This window comes from Coenobita brevimanus, chromosome 63 (genome assembly GCF_032717465.1).
Source record: "Coenobita brevimanus isolate Jiangsu-jjx chromosome 63, ASM3271746v2, whole genome shotgun sequence".
Taxonomy (NCBI): domain Eukaryota; kingdom Metazoa; phylum Arthropoda; class Malacostraca; order Decapoda; family Coenobitidae; genus Coenobita; species Coenobita brevimanus.
Window position 1 is genome coordinate 40867289 of NC_137016.1, and position 6630 is coordinate 40873918.

Consider the following 6630-nt stretch of genomic DNA (forward strand, 5'->3'; position numbering starts at 1 on the left):
CGGTTTCGGCGGGAAATTTATGAATGTTCTCGTATTTGGTATTTTTTATGAGTCTTGGGTCTTGGTTTATCGTTCTCTAATATATGTTTTTCTTTTAGTGTTCTTTTTCTTTCTCCTTTCTTTCCATTCTTTTTTTCCTGCTTTCCGTGCCTTTGTCTTTCACTTTCTGCTCTTTAGATACTTAAGTTTTTCTCAGTTGTCTTATCTGTTCCTTTCATATGTCTTTCGTCACTTTCAGAGTCCTATAAGTCTTCCGTTTCTGTTCTAAAATTTGTTTCCCTTTCTTGGTCTTTTCTTCCTCACCTTTTGTTTGTTTGTTTGTTTGTTTGTTTGTCGGATTTTTCGGTGTCTTTGCCTTTACCTTTTCTCTCTCATTGTTTCTTTGGTTCCCTCTCCCCTTCTGTCTCTTTCTCTAGGGTTTTTAGTGGCTGTGTAAAGGGAAAAGGTAAAAAAAAAAATCTATAACGAGGAAACAATATTTATAACGAACTGACAGATTTATGAAGCTATCGATCTTTCACACAACCACACACATGCAGATAACAGAAATGAGTGGGATAACAGAAATGAGTGGGTAAAGAAAAAAATAATCTACTCTTTGTTCAGCGCTGTGCAGGGTTTACCACAGACGAATGCATAATTAATTCGATACAGCGTTGCCATAGTAGGCGTCCCCGCGCATGGCAATTTAGATGTACGGGCAGGAACAATAGTTAGTGTGCAGTTCCTCAGCATCTTCCACCTCACATTTAGGGCTTGACTCACTGTACTCCCTGGCTCATCATGTAGAAGAGAATCCTATGTAGACAGCCACTAATGCTCTGCGTCTGCTGTACACCAAGGGCTTGTCCATCACGTTCCATCCTGATGCATCATATTAAAGAGAATTATACAGTATATGGATAGGGAAACCTGTCAGCTCTCTCTCAGCTTAAAGTATGAGCCAGCAGTGGAAAGTGAGAAACTAAAGTGAAAGATGAATTTTTGTTCCTGAATATATTAGCAGTATCGAACGTGCCTTGTTATCCCATTATATATACGGTGTGTGTGTGTGTGTGTGTGTGTGTGTGTGTGTGTGTGTGTGTGTGTGTGTGTGTGTGTGTGTGTGTGTGGAGTGGTCAATACAGCTCATTAATAAATACGTTGAAAAAGGCCATATGTAATTTATTGGGGTGGAATATTCGTATCGGCCATGTGGTGCTGCTAGCCAACGCCCTTCCATCCACACGTCCTCGTTAATAACTTATGCTCGTTACAGTTTGATGTGCGTGGGATGAGAGGCGGAACGCAACTCTCCACGCAACACCCCCACCCGTGTGTGTGTGTGTGTGTGTGTGTGTGTGTGTGTGTGTTCACGTCACGCGGAATGTTACGTCGCATTATCGTTTTCGTGTTCACTACGTTATCATTTCGGAGTGTACTTAGTTCCAGTAGTTTTGCATTTACGAAAATACCATTAGCATCTTTTCTTCCCTCGTTAATATAAATAAATAAAATAAATAATTAGATTTCTTCCAATAGTTCCTATATCAAGAAAAAGAGGCTATGTTTTCGACCCGGGAAGTTTGTCTGTCTATCTGTTTGTCTGTCAGTCGTGTTCTGATCTTGACTCGATGTGTTTGTCTATTTGTCTGTCTGTCTGTCTGCATCATTATGGAAAAAGTACATGATAGAATTGCACCATATTTGGAGTAATGATTGAAGAACATCAGTTGTACAAGTAATTACACTTTAGCTAAATGTACTCAAAGATCAAGGTCGTCATGAAAAATCTGGAAATTTGGGGAGGGTTTGCTGCCATGGTGGAGGTATGCTGACTTTGAGTGCCATTGTTTTGGCATAGCTGTAACTCTGAGTTGAACGGTAGCTTATTTTATCAAGAGCTAAACATGTTGCTTTAATCGTTAATTTTACACTGATAACCGGTAATCTTGAATCTGGCTCTCCATTATCTTGCTTTTGCTTTTTTTTTTTTCTTGGAGGGAACAGTCATGTGGACTTCTCGCCTTTGGTTCCTTCTTCCATGCATTAAAAAAAATCTACGGTTCACAGCTTTTTCTTCTCATATCTACATTGAAGATCTTGGGTCATCACAAATAACGGGATTTTTTTGCCATATCAGGCGACAGGTGACAGGCTTCTATCTATAATATTTTTCAGTTATTTGTTATCGAGAGGTCAGCTGACAAAATAATAGGTCAGCAGTTAACTTTATCGAAATATTAGGTCACCAGGTCTCATGGTCAGAACAGCTATTTTATTCCAGTAAGTGACGGGCCTGATTGTCATTATTTTTGCTTCGATTTTTTTTTTCAATTATTAGGAAAACTATTATTTATTCTAGTAAAAGTTAGATGGCTTAAACTTAACATAACATGTTCAGGTTGCTCTATAAAAATTTAAACTTTTGTCGTTTATTTTGTGGATTTTTTTTTTCTTAAAGAGGAATTGTACTAGCACCATACTTTAGAGTCCAAGATTCTAAGTGACAGAGATACAGAGAGTTTTAGGTCGGGTTGGTGTGGACAGAGTACAATAATTTCTGGTGTTTGGAGTTGAGGTTTTTGCTGAAGAGCGTTTCTTCTCACATAACGAAATATCCTTAGACACCTTCAGCTCAGCTGAAGGCCAGATTTAGTCAGATTAGAGGTTAAGTCTGACTAGTAATCAAGGAGACTCATTCCTACCTCATAAGGCTCATTAGTTTTATGTAACAACAAAATTACAATCAAGTTTTGGTGAGAAGAAGGCGAATATAAAAGATTAATTTTATCGGCTGCTTCAGATAGGGCGAGGGGAAGATTATAGGTCTGTTTTCTCGTGTGGGTAGGAAGCTCACTAACACCTCCTCCTCAGTGGTTTATTTCTGATTCTGCGTCGTACTATATTCTTGTGTGTTAGTCATGCAGTCTGTGTTCACATTTAAGAGATACAGGAAACAAAAAAGAGGATATTATTGGGTAGTTTGGAAAATAAATCGCTTAGGAGAAGATGCCAGGGAGCTTCCTTACCCGACAAGAAGACGAGCCCTAGACATTGCCCTCAGCTTCATCCAGTTCGCAGCATGTCTCCTTTCATCACAGTCCTGCACAATAAATGGCACGTCTATTATTCTATCACTCTATCTATATATCTTTCAATCTGTCTGTCTATAACAAGACGCCTTAATCCCGTGAACGGTGGCCACAAACAAATCGCCCCCATGTCGCCCTTTCCCCTGCCACTTCGGTGCCCTTCCCCCAAGTTACACCTCTCTCTCTCATACACCTCTCCACTCCATCCCTCCATCTTATCCCCGACCTCCCCCTCCGCCACACGCACATACACTCCTCGTTAGTCTCTCACTGTTCAGTCACAACATTAATAGACCAGGAATTATAGCCCACGTAACCTTAACGTGAAGACTGGGTGACTCAGCTTTCCACCTTCTTGCTCTGTCCACCTCATTTTTCGTCACAGCCAGGCGTAATTCACGGCCTATTATAATTCCATAGCGAGGAACAAAACAGCATCACAATTTCACGGCAGTTAGGAGTACAAAATTGGTGCCCAAGTAACGATAAGACGACAACAAAGTAACTCTGTTTTCCACCTTCTTGGCCTATCCACTTGCCGCCATTTTGTGTGTTCGTCTTCATCTCATGCGCGGTAGAAACGAGTGCTTATTTTTTCACTATCCTTCCAGCCATACCTCAGCACTACTCCTATTAGATATTTTTCTGCGGATAATGATAGTGGAAAGATAGGGAGCCCATAGATATGGCGATAAGAATCACACCTCCGGCAACAACAGCAGACTGACTCACTGCGCACCTTACCTCCCGCCCCCCGTCATGCAAGGCCGCCATGCAGTCTCCATATTGATTTTAGAAGCCTCCGCGCCTTTTCCACTTTGACATACTTTCTCAGCTTCGCACATTATAGCAAACTGGGAACCACACGGCGAGAAATGTTGTCAGAATCACTTTTAAACTCCAAATTTCTTCCGTTTTCCAGAGGCGGTTACCGAAAGCGCCATTTCCAGCCGAACAGGTGCATTCCAGGCCGGGTGCACTGTTGAAATATCGCCTAACCTACGTCACACACATTGCTACTTAATTTTCACATATCTCATCAAGTTTCTGTTGCACTGACAGTAATTTCCACATCACGTTAAAACTCAAAATCTCGTCCATTTTCATGGGGCGGCCACCTATAGCGCCATCCCAAGCAAGACAGGTGAAGCCAGGAACGGGTGCGCCTTTGAATTATCGCTTAGTCCTCATTATAGACAAATCCACCGTGTTTTCCACATATCCCATCGAGTTTCTAAAAGATTTCACCCCTCGCCGGCCACAAGCAGCGCTCCCGAAACCTGCCGCTTGTTTATAATTCGTTTTCAATATGGCGGATGAGCACAAGCGGGGAGGAGGGAAAGGTAGATTTTTTAACGCGAAGGTGTGGGTGAAATATGGCCACTTATTTTCCACTTATTTCTCCATATACACAATATTTCCCTCGATGGATATTTTATGCTGGTGTTTTCCTTTGTTTCCTTCGTTAAACACCAGTCCAGAGCGAAAATTAGAGAGAGGAAATGAAAAACGAGTGCACTCTTACTCAAACGCAGTTGGAGTGAGGCGGGTGAGAGAGGGGATAAGAGGGGGAGAGAGGAGGAGGGGAGAAGAGGAGGAGGGGAGTGGAGAAGAGGGGGAAGGTGAGGAGGGGAGATGAAGAGGGAAGGAGAGAGGAGGCAAAGAGGCGAGAAGAGAAGAGGTAAAGAAAGGAACAAACTGCAGACGAGTGTAGGGAATGGAAGGGGAGTGGAGAGGAGGGGAAGAGAAAGAAGGGGGAGAGGAAGGGACAGGAGAGGAGGGGAGAGAGGAAGGGAGAAGAGAGGAGAGGAGGTATAGGGGGCAGGAGAGATGAGGGGAGAGGAGGTAAAGAAGGGGTGATCAAACTGCATACAGGGGGGAGGGGAGGGGAGGGGGGTGGCGAAAGGGGGATGGAAGTATTGATGGAGTAGATTTAGGGCGAGTCAGGGATGATGTCGCAGGAGAAGGTGAAGGCTGGAGAAAAAGAACAATCGTATGTTTTGAAAATGCCGTTAAAAAAGTCGCAATTTCACTCGATTTTTCGCCCCACACGATTTTTGCACCTTAAGTCGATTTATTTCACCTTTATTTTTATTTTTGCTGTTATTATTATTATTATTATTATTATTATTATTATTATTATTGTTATTATTATTATTATTAGTAGTAGTAGTAGTAGTAGTAGTAGTTCGAGAGATGGCTGATCGAGTTGAGCAGAGGGTGTTGCGATGGTATGGGCATATGGAGAGAATGGATAATGAGCGATTGGTGAAAAAGATAACTAGATCTGATGTGAGAGGTGTAAGGCTGAGAGGGAGACCACAAATAGGATGGATGGACAGTGTGAAGAGAGTGTTGGATGCGAGAGGGATGTCTGTTGAGCAAGGAAGAGTGGCTGTGCGTGACAGAAATAAGTGGAGAAATTATGAATGAATAAATGATGACGCAGCCCTGAGGGGATCTCCTGGATTTGGTCTGATCAGCTAATCAGGTCAGGTGCGGGTAAGGGGATGGGTCTATTGTTATGTGGCAGGGGTAAACCAGCTCTGCTGTCGGGCTCTGCCGCGGATGTCACTGATTGCACTGCTCAGTTGACCCTCGTGCGGTGTGGTGCGTTGAGGATCTGTCCCTTCTCCTCTGTGGGGGTAAGATGCAAATGAATGTGTTTGAATGGATGAGTAAATTGGGAGTGTGTCGTCCTGTCTCGGCTACCTCCTTTTCCTTGGGGGAAGCAGCCTAGGTATATAGATAGATAGATAGATTAGATAGTAGTAGTACTAGTAGTAGAAGTAGTAATATTTCCTCTTCTTTTTCCTCCTCCTCCTCTTCTTCTTCTTCTTCTTCTTATTATTATTATTATTATTATAATATGTTTTGTCATTTATTATTATTATTATTATTATTATTATTGCACATTTCATCTTCTTCAGTATGTCATTTAAAGAGAGAGAGAGAGAGAGAGAGAGAGAGAGAGAGAGAGAGAGAGAGAGAGAGAGAGAGAGAGAGAGACTTGGTTGGAAATGAAAAAGGTCTTATTCCATGCGGCTTTAGAAATGTCATAACACGTCTTCCATAGCGATTTATTTTGCACTTTACGCCTGTAGTAGACGATCCATAAACGGAAATCATGACTGGAATAATTGAATGCCTGGTGTTCTAGGCATGTATTTCTCGTCGGGTAAGGAAGCTCCCTAACACCTCATCATAAGCTATTTATTTTTGGATATAGCTGGTTCATTTCCTCTTTGTACGCTATTTACGCAGAATATGACGATATTGGAAGGATTTACATAACAGAGAAGGACAGTAAGGTGTAATAAAAATAAACCGTTTAGGTAAAGGTGCTAGGGAGCTCCAAGCAGATCTGGCCGGTGGATATGGTTGAGGAGTCTTAACCCACTAGAGAACCAGGCGCAAAGGACGGCCATTGGCCTTAAATATTTGGATTAATTAGCCTAACCTGGGGCCCCTACGCGTCTGATAGGGTAATGGAGAACCAGATTATGATGTTGATGTTTATTATTCATTCATTCATCATCTAATCCAGGGTTGCCCC